The sequence below is a fragment of the Zootoca vivipara genome, chromosome Z (genome assembly GCF_963506605.1).
Source record: "Zootoca vivipara chromosome Z, rZooViv1.1, whole genome shotgun sequence".
Classification (NCBI taxonomy): Eukaryota; Metazoa; Chordata; class Lepidosauria; order Squamata; family Lacertidae; genus Zootoca; species Zootoca vivipara.
The window spans coordinates 45,505,486-45,520,131 of NC_083294.1; the positions used below are offsets into that span (position 1 = coordinate 45,505,486).

Sequence of the window (14,646 nt, forward strand, 5' to 3'; positions counted from 1 at the left end):
TAATTTCACCGAAGTATCTGGGAGAGAAAAGGCTGCAGGTGACTTCAACATCCATGCTGAGGGTGCCTCAGTTCTCTCGCTCAGGAGTTCATGGCCTCCCCGGCAACAGTGGGTTTGTCTCAGGTGGTCATTGGTCCAACATTGGCCTGGAAATAGGGGGTAACCATCACCTCATTATCACGGTCAGAACACTTCATGGTGAGGTTTGGAATTGCAGCGATGATTCTCCCCTGCAAAGGCGAGGGACCATTTATGATGGCCCACTCCCAGAGACTGGTGAATTCCTGACTGTTCTGTGGATTTTCCAGATGATAGAGCAGGTGATCCTGTAGCTAAGGGGGGCAGGGAGGGTGGGGTGCCCTGGACGGCACTTACCTTGGGGGCCAGGCGCCCCAGAGCCAAGGCCAGGCGCCCCAGAGCCTGGTGCACTGCTCCCAAAATCAGCACGGCCCAGGGCTTGGCTCCCAGTGTGCTGGGCTGTTGCGACTGTCCCCAGCCACCAGAGGGCAGCTGGGAGGGAAGCAACTACCCTGTGCTGATCCCACGGGGACTGCAGTGTGCCTGAGCCACAAAGGGTGCTCATCAATGGCTCCTCTTCATCCTGGAGAGTAGTGACTAGTGGGGTGCCACAGGGTTCTGTCTTGGGCCCAGTCTTATTCAACATCTTTATCAATGACTTGGATGATGGGCTTGAGGGCATCCTGAGCAAGTTTGCAGACGACACCAAATTGGGAGGGGTGGCTAATAAACCCAGAGGACAGGATCACAATTCAAAATGACCTTAACAGATTAGACAACTGGGCCAAAGCAAACAAGATGAATTTTAACAAGGAGAAATGTAAGGTACTACACTTGGGCAAAAAAAATGAAAGGCACAAATACAGGATGGGTGACACCTGGCTTGAGAGCAGTACATGTGAAAAGGATCTAGGAGTCTTGGTAGACCACAAGCTTGACATGAGTCAACAGTGTGATGCAGCAGCTAAAAAAGCCAATGCAATTCTGGGCTGCATCAATAGGAGTATAGCATCTAGATCAAGGGAAGTAATAGTACCACTGTATTCTGCTCTGGTCATCCTCACCTGGAGTACTGTGTCCAGTTCTGGGCACCACAGTTCAAGAAGGATACTGACAAACTGGAACGTGTCCAGAAGAGGGCAACCAAAATGGTCAAAGGCCTGGAAACGATGCCTTATGAGGAACGGCTTAGGGAGCTGGGTATGTTTAGCCTGGAGAAGAGAAGGTTAAGAGGTGATATGATAGCCATGTTCAAATATATAAAAGTATGTCATATGGAGGAGGGTGAAAGGTTGTTTTCTGCTGCTCCAGAGAAGCGGACACGGAGCAATGGATTCAAACTTCAAGAAAGAAGATTCCACCTAAACATTAGGAAGAACTTCCTGACAGTAAGAGCTGTTAGGCAGTGGAATTTGCTCCCAAGGAGTGTGGTGGAGTCTCCTTCTTTGGAGGTCTTTAAGCAGAGGCTTGACAGGCATATGTCAAGAATGCTTTGATGGTGTTTCCTGCTTGGCAGGGGGTTGAACTGGATGGCCCTTGTGGTCTCTTCCAACTCTATGATTCTATGATTCATCACTTACTGTTTGCTGCCCTGGGAGGAAGAGCTTGACATAAATAAATTGGATGTGTAGATGTGCTCTTCACTAGTGGTCCCAGGGCAGGTTATGGCAATTGCAGAAGAAAGGGAATGCCAGCATCTACAGCATAGAATGGTCCCCAGCAGACAAACTAGCAAATTACTGCTGAGACTGTCTCACTCCCACAGTAACAGATGGGGCTATAGTGAAGATATGAGGGGTGAGCATGTGGCTGCCTCGACAGAATTCCCTCCAAGTGGCCAAAGCGGGTAAAAGCAAATTCTCTCACACCCTCTTACCATGCCTTCCATCCTGTTTTATCTCTGATGTGTTCAATCAATTTTTAAATTGTCATTCATGGAGGCAAGGAGGATAACTAACTTTTTTATGCCTGGTTATGTTTCCGTTAGAGCTATTTCACACTCTGATGTTGAAAAGGAGAAGAGAAAACATCAGGCTGTGGCAGAGGGAGAGAAGGGAAGCAGGGCCATTCCACTGGTTCTGTTGAGACAGAAGTTGCACCTTTCGGCTCCCCCCCCCTCACCTGTCCCCTAGTGATGCCCCTTGCTTTGTCTGCCTTGTTTAAGAACTGTAGCTTTTAAGAATGGGTGCCTGACATTGCTTTCCCCCACCCCTACTGATCCCCCTTTCCTTTTGTATTCTGTCTTATGGATTGTAAGCCTGGGTTTAAGGTAAAGGTAAAGGGACCCATTAGGTCCAGTCGTGACCAACTCTGGGGTTGCGCACTCATCTCGCATTATTGGCCGAGGGAGCCGGCGTACAGCTTCCAGGTCATGTGGCCAGCATGACAAAGCCGCTTCTGGCAAACCAGAGCAGCACACGGAAACGCCATTTACCTTCCCGCTGTAGCGGTTCCTATTTATCTACTTGCATTTGACGTGCTTTCGAACTGCTAGGTTGGCAGGAGCTGGGACCAAGCAACGGGAGCTCACCCTGTCACAGGGATTTGTACCGCTGATCTTCTGATCAGCAAGCCCTAGGCTCAGTGGTTTAACCCACAGCGCCACCTGGGTCCCTTAAGCCTGGGTTTAGGGACTGTCTATTTATTTAAGAGTGACTTTCACCTTTTCTGCAGTTCTTAAGTGAAGGGACAGGCCATAAATTGTAAGCCACTGCCGAGATCTAATGCACCATTTCAGAATACAGATGACATGGTGTGATAGCGGTGTGGGAGCATCGTTGACTGAAGACTGATCCATACTTACCTCCACGCTTATCAGGCATGGTCCACACTTTAAAGCCCCATGTCTGAGCACCCATTTAAACCTGCTATTTAAAACTGAATTGGAGTAAATGGAAATCTTTAGAAAACTCCAACAGTGGATCGTTGTACTTCAGCTTTAAACAATTTTTTTGCAAGGAAAACTCCAGGTCAAAAGAGCTTTGAAGTGTAGGCTTGTCCCTGGAAAGAGTGAGGCGAAAGATAAGTGTGGCTAAGCCCTGATTAGGGTTGCCATATGTCTTCTTTATCCAGGACATGTCCTCTTTTTCACGGGTATGTAAAATGAGAGTCATCATTGCGATCCATAGTTAAAAGTAGAAGTTGGCAACCCGTTTTTGCTCTTCAACAGATGGCAACCCATATAAACCCCACCTGAAAAATGTTGTGGCCCTTTGCAAACTCTAGATCTGCCTGCCAATTGCATAAAAATCTCCTTCTTCAGGCTGCAACTTGTGCATTGTTAGTGGGTCATTCCTAGGGCATCCTTGATGTTAGCTGCACTGACTCGGCTACCACTGGCAGTTGCTCCCAAGGGAGCTACAGTACTAGGTTAGAACCTGGCTAATTGCTTTGTTAACAGGTCTGCAGAGAATGAAGCCAAAAGTAACCTTCCTTGTCTCTTTTTGGAGTGTGTGTGTGTGTGTGTGTAGCCAAGACATAGCATTACATACTTTCTGGTCAAATGATTATAGAGAATGGGCATCATTCATTTATATCTCCTTTTCTTTTCCCACATCCCACATCCCCACAATAAAACAAAGTGAACTAAAAATGATTAATAGCAATAAAAGCAGGATTTGCAGTAATCCACGGCAGCAGAATCACACACAGGCTGCTGACCAGATTTGAGAATGATGTGTATTGATTGAAGCCAAATGAATTAGCTCCCCTTCTTAAGGGCTCTATTATTCATCTCTTAATTTCTTTTCTACTACCCATTAATAAACTTGCTGGGCCCAAAGCCCTTCAATGAGAGTGTGCTGTCGGGAATGCTTTGCCCTGCCCTAGTCAAGGGAGTCCCTTGGTAACTTGAGCTCCATCTGCATTATGCATTTGAAGCTGTATCATGCCACTTTAGAACAACCACAATTTCCCCCAAAGAGTCCTGGGAAGTGTAGCTCATTGAGGGCACAGAGTTCTCTGGAGGCTCCATTCTCATCACTGAGCTACAATTCCCAGAGCAGTTTAACAACCCAGCCTCTTTCCAGGGAACTGCAAATTGATGCTCTAGGTGGGGTAGGGGGCAGGAATAGGGGTCTCCTGACAATTCTCAGCACCCACAACAAACAACAGTGCCCTGAATTCCTTGGGGGAAGCCACAACTGTTTCAAGTGGTATGATACTGATTTAAATGTATTTTGTGCAGATGGGGCCTTGTTATGACTAATTTTCACTCTGTTAACATAGGAAGAATATTTGGGCAGATGCATGTACTGGGAACTCTGCGGCTGAATGGTGCCACCAAGTGAGGTGGATTACTTGCCTGCCAACCTTGTAACCTCCATATGTTCTTTAGCTACAGCTCCCAACAGCCCTGTTGTTTCCAACAACTTCTGGAAACAAGATGTATTTTAACAAGGAGAAATGTAAGGTACTACACTTGGGCAGAAAAAATGAAAGGCACAAATACAGGATGGGTGAAACCTGGCTTGAGAGCAGTACATGTGAAAAGGATCTAGGAGTCTTGGTAGACCACAAATTTGACATGAGTCAGCAGTGTGATGCAGCAGCTAAAAAAGCCAATGCAATTCTGGGCTGCATCAATAGGAGTATAGCATCTAGATTTAGGGAAGTAATAGTACCACTGTATTCTGCTCTGGTCAGACCTCACCTGGAGTACTGTGTCCAGTTCTGGGCACCACAGTTCAAGAAGGATACTGACAAACTGGAACGTGTCCAGAAGAGGGCAACCAAAATGGTCAAAGGCCTGGAAACGATGCCTTATGAGGAACGGCTTAGGGAGCTGGGTATGTTTAGCCTGGAGAAGAGAAGGTGAAGGGGTGATATGATAGCCATGTTCAAATATATAAAAGGATGTCATATAGAGGAGGGTGAAAGGTTGTTTTCTGCTGCTCCAGAGAAGCAGACACGGAGCAATGGATTCAAACTTCAAGAAAGAAGATTCCACCTAAACATTAGGAAGAACTTCCTGACAGTAAGAGCTGTTCGGCAGTGGGATTTGCTCCCAAGGAGTGTGGTGGAGTCTCCTTCTTTGGAGGTCTTTAAGCAGAGGCTTGACAGGCATATGTCAAGAATGCTTTGATGGTGTTTCCTGCTTGGCAGGGGGTTGGACTGGATGGCCCTTGTGGTCTCTTCCAACTCTATGATTCTATGATTCTATGGAAGCTGCCAGGTTGGTGATGGCTGGGTGGTTGACAGCTGCCTTCCAGAATCTTTCCTGATCCTTTTAAGCGGGGGCTGAATTCAGGGCCTTCTGCCTGCAGAACATGGGGCAGGCCAGCTGAGTGATGGGTCTTCCCCATAAGAAGATGGCAGTCGCTTGGTTTGCAGCTTACTTAAGGGGTCCCATGTGCCATGGAGTTCAGCAGTCATTTACTGTATGCTGGCTGGTCTTTCTACCCTAAATCAGTTTTCACCCCTAGTTCCCTGTCCCTCCCAACATCAGTTGTGGAAATGAGGCTTTTAGGCACTCACCTAGAGCGGAGTGCATCAGTGCTGGTGACATTAATTTGTGGAAGGATTCACTTTTATTGGGCTGTTTTGCCATCCTGTTTATTTACTCCTTGGCTGCATATTACAGATATATTGACCCATGTTTGCCAGCAGATAAGTTTTTAGCTTACGAAGGAAAGCACAATCCATACAGAGCGCAAGTTGTGGGATTGGGAACTGCAAAAAATGAATACTGGCATGGGGAATGTGTTAAAGATTTTACACAACAGAAACAGAATGGGAGGGTGGGAAAACAGCAGGGACTGGAGTGGACAAGAGTTGGTGTAGGATGAAAGATTTAGGGATTATGTAATTGATGGACGGATAAAAATGTCTGAACTGGATTGTCTTAAGGGACTGGTCGGGACTCCTAGGGAAATGTTTTCCGGGGAAGGGAGGGGGGACTTAGATGGGATTGTCATTTATTTTAATTTTTTAGAGTATTAGAAATGCAACATAGTGGGGTACTTTCGGGGGGGAATTTAGAGGCTAAAAGGGATTAACTAGAGTAAGATATGTGCACGTATGATTTTTCTTTCTTGTATTGAGCATTATATTATTTATGATGTGGATTGGTAATGTTAGATGAGGCTTGTTTTTTCTTCTTCCTTTGCATATTATGAAAGCTGTCTGAATGGGGAGTAGAGTAGATTCGGGAAGGGGGGGGCGGGGAAGTCGGGAAGTTATTACCAAGTAATAAGTAAGAATTTTTGTTTTTTGCATTTTTGTATTTTTGTATTTGGTGTTTTTTTCTCTTCTTTTTTCCCTTTTTTCTTCTTTTTTGTATTTTGTATTTTCTTTTTGTGTTTTCTATTTTGTCCTTGTTGTTTGAAAAATTTCTAATAAAGATGAATTAATAAAAAAAGATAAGTTTTTAGCTTACTTCCGGTGGTAGCAATTAATATTCTCTCTCCCCCACACACCTCCTGCTTGAGAGTGAACAACTTTGTCTGCTCCAAGAAGTGTTGCCTTTCTGCTCATTTTATTGGAGTGAGAATTGGAAAGAGATCTCTGCCCCACAAGATGGCCACCATCTTGGATGGCTTGGATTGCACAAATTCATGGAGGAAGAGAAAGCTATCAGTGGCTACCAACCCTGACTGCAGTGTTCTGCCTCCACTGCCAAGAGACAGAAAGCCCCTGAATGCCAGCTGGTACACCATCTGGAAGGCACAACATTGCCTGCGCTGGAAATAAATAAATTAAAACAGACTATGGGGGATATTATTTAAGCACCAGCAGTGACAAACCACTGACACCTTCTTCCAAACTTGGGGACAGGGAGGAACTGCTGTGAATCACTACAATGCACAAAAGAAGCACAGTAAGTTTAACGGCTTCCCTCTAAGAAGGCAAAAGATTTACAAAAGGGTGGGGGGAGAAAGTCCAGACCCATCAAACTCTGGAAAGCAGAGGTTTTTTTGACTGAGGGTTTTCTGCAATTAGCTCCCCTTATGATGGACTATCATCTTCAGAGTAAAGAGCAATATTCTAGGAAATGGAGCATTAACTTGTCCACCGATGACTTTAATAGGGCCCTTTTCAAATTACTGCTTGTGAAAAGCAGAGCGGAGAGGAGAGGGAGGAAACTGATGAAGGTATCCTATCTCCTTAATTAGACCTCTCTCCTTCCTTTCCTCCCTATTAGCAACTTAATAGCAATTGTACATGTGAGGGAGAGCAGCTACAGACAGCCCCCTCCCATCTTGAGCACAAGCTCTTCTCCCAGCGCCAGTGGGAGCGGGGAGGGGGATGTCTCTAGCGGGGAATCAGGAAGTAGAAGGCACAGCTCAGGTAGGGTAGCAGAGCCACTGCTCCGCTCAGGAGAGGAAGTAGGAAGCAGGGAAAGCGCGACCAGAAGACCGCTCCCGCCAACACCGGAATTGCGCAAAAAGCGGCGGGGGCGGAGATTCAATGTTCCCAGGCTACTTTGTTGGAGGAAAACGCAGGAATCTCCATTCGGAGGTTCTGACCCACACTGACAACATGTACATACTACTGTCTCTGCACTGTAAATAGCTTGCACTGAATAAAAGCATGAAAAGGCAACGTCGTGAGGAGTCTTTACTCTACAGTAGCCGCTACCGCGCCTGTGACAGTACATATTTATATAACAGTGTTCCAGCATGGCATACCAATGAAAATAGGCCGTTTAATTATCAGCTGGTAGAAGGTAATCACAATTTTGGAACACATGAAGCAACCTTGTAAGTCGCTGAACTTGTTTGGATTTACAATCCAATAAAAATCCCTTCTTGGAAGCATTCCAGGAACTCTTTTGCTACCCACACCTATCTATGAACAAGTAAGTACATTAGACAAGACATACAGTCAGAAGAAGAAGAAGAAGAGTTTGGATTTGATATGCCGCTTTATCACTACCCTAAGGAGTCTCAAAGCGGCTAACGTTCTCCTTTCCCTTCCTCTCCCACAACAAACACTCTGTGAGGTGAGTGGGGCTGAGAGACTTCAGAGAAGTGTAACTAGCCCAAGGTCACCCAGCAGTTGCATGTGGAGGAGCAGAGATGCAAACCCGGTTCCCCAGATTACGAGTCTACTGCTCTTAACCACTACACCACACTGGATCAGGAATAAACATATCTTCCAGTCTTGACTGCGTTCAAAATGTAACGCAGAAGCCAACTTCAGGTGCTCAGGATAACAAGAAGGTGCCTGCATGGTTTTCAGACCTACCAGTTAGAAGGAACCCTTGTTTATTGGGAGTGGGGAAATAAACTGTCAGGATGGATGCATTATTTCAGGGGATCATTGGGAACCAAAAGCCATAGTCGGATAGCCAAGAAAAACTGCTCTGGGAGCCACAAAATACCCCTGTCACAGAAGAACTGGCAATGCTCAGAACTAAAGAGGTAAAGAGATGAATCTTCTGCATACAGAAAAGCCTAAATGCACCTATGAAAAGCCCAATAATTATTGCTCTTTCTCTCTCTGCTAGGTCGCATTTCAGTGATAAAAATGAATGTATTGCCAAAAATGCTATTTTTGTTTCAAGCGTTACCTATTGTAGAGAAATCTGGGTGTTTTAAAGAATGGCAGAAGGTCCTATCAAGATTTATCTGGCAGGGAAAGAAACCTAGAATTATATATAAACTATTAACTGATGTTAAAGAAAGAGGAGGCTTCTCCCTGCCAGACTTAAAGATATATTTAGAAGCTGCGGCATTTTGCTGGATGAAATAATGGTTTATGCTTGATAACACTGATGTTTTAGATTTGGAAGGCTTTGATAACGCATTTGGTTGGCATGCTTATTTATGGTATGATAAGGTCAAGGTTCATAGAGGTTTTAAATGCCATATTATAAGGAAATCACTGTTTAATGTTTGGGTTAGATATAAAGATCTTTTGGAGAAGAAAACACCCAGGTGGATATCGCCTTTAGAGTCAAAAGTCAAGAAAAAGTTGAATATGGAAGATAAATGGCTAAAATATAAGGATATATTGATAGAAGTAAACGATCAGATGAAGTTGAAACCATATGATCAGATGAAAAACCAATTGAATGATTGGCTGCAGTATCACCAGATTAATGAAAGGTATAAAATGGATTTTAAAAAGTGGTTTTCAATTTGAGAAATCAAAGTTGGAAACAGAATTAATAGAACCAAAAGTCAAAAATCTTTCAAGAATGTATAAGTTATTGTTGGAATGGCATACAAAAGATGAACAAACAAAATCAGTAATGATTGAGTGGGCAAAGGATTTAGGACATAATATTATGATTGAAGATTGGGAAAGGTTATGGAAAATAATATGAAGTTGTTATAAAAAATTATATGGGGGGAGAGCAGGACACCATTATTAATGAACAGAGAGGGGTGACAGAATTTGACAGCTGCAGCTACCCAGAATCCTGTTGGAAATGCAAAGAATCGGAAGGGACCTTTTACCACATGTAGTGGTCTTGTCCCCGAGTAAAGAGCTTCTGGGATAAGATTTATAATGAGCTGAAGAAAGTGTTTGAAAACACGTTTGTTAAGAAACCAGAAGCTTTCTTACTCGGAATTACAAGGAAAGAATTGCCAAAGAAAGATGTTACTTTTTTTCTGTATGCCACAGCAGCAGCAAGGATTCTATTAGCAAAGAATTGGAAATCTGAAGATCTACTGTTCCTCCGCTGCCGGCTTGGAGCTTCACTCTGTGACGGTAGCGATTTGCTGGAAAATGGCGCCCGCAACTCTGCACTCTGCTCGCTCTCAGGGTTCTTAAAAGAGCTTACCGGGCAGCAGAGGAGTCATTTTGGGGGCAGTCAAACTCTCCCGTCCCCAGAAAGCTCAATCTGGGTTTTTTGGGGGGTCTGCGGCGCTCTTGCGGCTCCCCCTACCCCACAGTGCCAGGAACCTCAGAGCTCGAGGATTCCTCGCCGATCAGGAAGTCGCTCTCTGTGCACTTTAGACTAGTTCAGCTGGAGTTACACTCCTCTGGGTGCACTCTGGTTTGTCAGTGTCCTTCTTGAAATGTGACACCCAGAATTCGGTGCTCCAGATGTGTTCCAGATGTGGTCTGACCAGCACAGCATAGAGTAGAAGCACAGCTCCTTGCAATCTTGACACTGTGCTTCTGTTAATACAGCCAAAGATGTAGGGGTGGTCCATGGGGTCGCGAAGAGTCGGATACGACTAAACGACGAAACAATAACAAGATGTAAGGGGCAATGCTAAGATAAATTGCTGATCCAGGCATCCCAGGTGTGACTCATGGGATGCAATCAGCCTTCCTCCACCTGGTGCCTTCTAGGTCTTTTGAACAACAATGCACACCAGCCCCAGGCAGTATGGCCAATGGTCAGAGATTACCGGTATGTGAGTTATGGTCCAAAGCATATTGAGTGCACTGGGGGTGTGGGGGTGGAGGAGGCTGTCACTTCCTACCCTGTAAGCCCCCATTTTGTGAAGGGTGAGCGAGGTCCTTGCACAAAAAGTATACTCTGCATGCTGGAAATCTGCTCATGCATGGTTTAGGAACAGCTGTATGCATTGCTTTTAGCGAAAGGCATTTCCCAAATGTACAATGCAGTCAATAAATAAATACAAAGTGGTACAAAATATAAAGGGGACGTGGGTGGCGCTGTGGGTTAAACCACAGAGCCTAGGGCTTGCCGATCAAAAGGTCGGCGGTTCGAATCCCCGCGACGGGGTGAGCTCCCGTTGCTCAGTCCCAGCTCCTGCCAACCCAGCAGTTTGAAAGCACCTCAAAATGCAAGTAGATAAATAGGGACCGCTACAGCGGGAAGGTAAACGGCGTTTCCATGTGCTGCTCTGGTTTGCCAGAAGTGGCTTTGTCATGCTGGCCACATGACCTGGAAGCTGTACGCCGCCTCCCTCAGCCAATAACGCAATGATGAGTGCCACAACCCCAGAGTCGGTCATGACTGGACCTAATGGTCAGGGGTCCCTTTACCTTTACCTTTTACAAAATATGAAATACAAGTTCTTTAAAATTAGGTTCTTGCCATTTGCTCTCACAGGAAACAAAATTATATTTATTGGGTGAAGACACCCCTTGCACAGTTAACAGGTCCTTTTGCTAAATCAATTTTTTCATTGAGGAATATCAGAATAATAGTATGGGAAACAGCCTTACTAGAAAAATTAACCAATAAGCTAAAACTGACACAGGGACGAATAAAAGAAGATGACTCCCCTTTATCACATACACAGTCCAACAAGACAACGAAAAAAATTCACCAACAGCATACAAATCTATATGGCTAACCTGATCCAAAACACCCACCCACCCCACTCACCCACGAAACAAAGAACACCACAGCCAACCACAAATGAGCAACCATATCCTAGGCCAACCCCAACATCTCTCACCACCAAAGGAACACAAGCGAACAGCAGAGAATCTACACAAGCGATGCTGACAAAAAAACCCACATATACTAAGCAAAATAGAAACATCACCACCTGATCCCTCACCCACCTACCTCTTTTTCCCTTTTCTTCCCAATGTCTCAACAAATGAAACTGATTTGTAAAAACATTATGAGAGACATTGCACATATTTTTGTAAATCAATAAAATCTTTAATAAATAAAATAAAATAAAGAAGCTGCCTCATAGTAGAACCCAAACTCCATTTCCATCTAGTCCAGTGATGGGCAACCTTTTGAGCTTGGTGTGTCAAAATTCGCCAAAAAACCGAGCATAACTTGGGTGGTGTGTCACTTCGAGAAAAAAAAACATAATTTGGTGATATTTATAGTTTAAATACCAAAAATGTATAATTGTAATATAGAACTGTATTTAATAAACCAAAAATGAATTATTTAACCAAACCAAACCAAAAAACCCTTATTTATCACAAAGTGCCCAGAGTTATTGAGCTTTTTGGGGGGAGCTACTGACCAAAGTTTTGGAGGTTTTTTGGGGGGTGTGTGTGCAAAAGTTGCTTTGCTTTTTTGGGGGGGGATGCCCCAAAGCTGCTGCACAAAATATTGTGTCAGTTGTGAGTTATTGGGATTTCTTGGGGCTTTGTCTCGCAAGTGAAAGGTCCCAGGCGCCATGATTCCTATGGAGCTGGCTTGGAGGGGAGGGTCAGATCAGGACAAGGGGTGAGAGGAGCCCAAAGAGAGGGAGGCTGGCAGCCCAGGGATCCAAGTAGGCTGGGGAGGACATGATGGGTGGTGAGTCAGATCCCAGGGAGAAACCTAGTGGACGGTCACACTGAGCCAGCCCATGCAAGCCTCTCCAGAAGCCCCCGTTCTGCTGCTTGTGCCATTAGATCCTTCCTCCCTGCCCACTTCAGCTGAGACATCTTTGCCTAAAGAGGAAGTGACAGGAGTCTGGCTCCCTGGAAGGAAGTGCTGGCTTTCCTCCCATCACCTGGGACACGGACAGTCTGGTGCAAACAGTGGTGCAGCCCCAGCCCACCAGAAGGAGTTCCATTTTGCTTGCCCAGCCCAGAGAGGCACCCTGAGCACCATGCTAAAGCCATGCCCTCCCTGCTCCTGTATAACAGGAGTCTGAGGGTGTGTCAATGTCTTTGCTTGCTTAGCTATGTATTATACCTGCTGGATTCCTGGATTCCCCAAGTACCATGCTGATTTTAGCATGCTTGGTGGGGGCGCGGGAAAGGGCTGCTCCCAGACTTTGGAACTGCCTTCCTGGAGAAGTCAGGCTGGCTCCAGTCCTTCAGCCAGTTTTGACCGTGGTCTCTCTGGAGGCAGAGTCCAAGGGTACCTCCCCCTGCTGCCATCACACTCTTCTGCCTCTAGAGTGTTAACCCTTTCCTGGGTGCCGCACTCTCTGCTGACCAGAAGAACATTATGGTAAATCCAACTTGCTAATCAAGATCAGTAGCTGCAAACTTTGATACAGTGGTACCTCAAGTTAAGAACTTAATTCGTTCCGGAGGTCCGTTCTTAACCTGAAACTGTTCTTAACCTGAGGTACCACTTTAGGTATCACCTCCCGCTGCCGCTGCATGATTTCTGTTCTCACCCTGAAGCAGAGTTCTTAACCCGAGGTACTGTTTCTGGGTTAGCGGAGTCTGTAACCTGAGGTCCCACTGTAGTTCCATTGCCCTTCAGCTTGCAGGAAGCAGCATTCCTCTGAATGCCAGTTTCTGGGGTTCAAAGGTGGGAAAAGTGTCTCTGCTGCCCTCAGGTCCTGCTTGTGGGCTTGTCCACAATGAGAACCGGATCCTGTGCTAGGTGGCCTCAGTGGCGTAGCATGGGGGGGGCCGGCCGGCCGCACCGGGCACAATATCTGGGGGGCGCGCTCGCGCTCGCAGCTCTCTGCCCCTGCCTGGCTCACTCACTCTCTCTCACTGCAGTGCTGGCAGGGCCCCCCAATGTTTCTGGCCTCGCCCCTCGCTTCTTCCTGGTGGGGCAGAGGCAAGGGGCAGGCCAGAGAGCTGCTGACGCCCCCGCCATTCCGCCTCCGCCTGAGTAGGAAGAAGACAAAGCGTGTGGCAAGCCAATCCATAGCGCGCTTTGTCTTCTTCCTACTCGGGAGGAGGCGGAGCGGCGAGGGGCGTCAGCGGAGATGCCCCTCGCCGCTCCGCCTGAGTAGGAAGAAGCACACGTCGCGCTATGGAGTGGGTTGCCGGCGGCTGTGCTCCAGCGCCCGGATCCGAGGCACCTGGCAACCCGCTCCGTAGCGTGACATGTGCGTCGTGACGCGTGCGTCAAGACACGTGACACATGCGCGCGATGGACACCCCGCCCCCTTTGGGGGTGCCTTCTGGATTGCCGCCCCGGGCAGCCAGAAGGCTAACGACGCCGCTGGGTGGCCTTTTGGCCTGATCCAGTGGGCTCCCCCACACACACTTACTTTTTTAAAGTACTAGAATTGAACCACTTAATAGATTTTCTGCCACCACCCCCTGCCCGCTCTGTGTGTCTAATTCTGTATTACTGCCACACCACTTAACCCAATGCTGGCATCTGTTGTGGTCGTGGCCATGATGTCAGTAGCGTGTTTTTCAGGAGAGAGTGTTAAAACTGCTGTGACAAAGACTGTGTTATTCTAAGCATTTATCTTTTGATGCTTTGACATGTTTTGACAATGAATTATTGAAAGCTCTTGCATTATTGAACTGTCTGCTGGGCACAGGGTGTGTTTCCTTCTCCTGTGGCATGTGAGGTCATGTCAGAAGGACTTAAATTTTAAAAGTTGCTTTTACATAACTTTGTCCGATTCACTGCCTTTCAAATCAAATCAAATCAAAAATTTTATTGCATTAGCCGGTTGGCCATAGCACATAATACATAAAACATTAAAAAATCCTAGCGGTAACCTACCGCTATTATACAGAGCGTGTATCGAAAGCACTTACAAAACATCGGATATAAAAACATGCGATATAAAACAGAATTTGGTAAAAACTAGGATGAATCATATGTGTTTTGTCCATTGGAGAATGTTTAGTGAAATCTGCGTCTAGAGAGAATTAGCCAGTCGAAAGAGCTCAGAGTTTCAGGGCCTGCAAGATATAAATGGCCACTCCGTGGGTAACCCTGGGGTTAGCGTCCACCAATAGAAATTTCATGCAGTCGTCTTCCAAGGCGATAAGCGAAGGAATTAGTTTGAGGAGCCTCGGTCTTATTGCGTCGTATAGGGGGCAGTGAAAAAAAATGGATAAAATCCTCCATCTTTCCCTTGT

General features: G+C 46.1%; 1 protein-coding gene across 3 annotated transcripts in view; it reads left to right on the forward strand.

Moving 5' to 3' along the window:
- Nucleotides 1-14,646, forward strand: part of GPC3 (glypican 3) — a 225,059-nt gene that overhangs the window by 95,506 nt on the left and 114,907 nt on the right. The gene's annotated exons all lie outside the window — the stretch shown is intronic.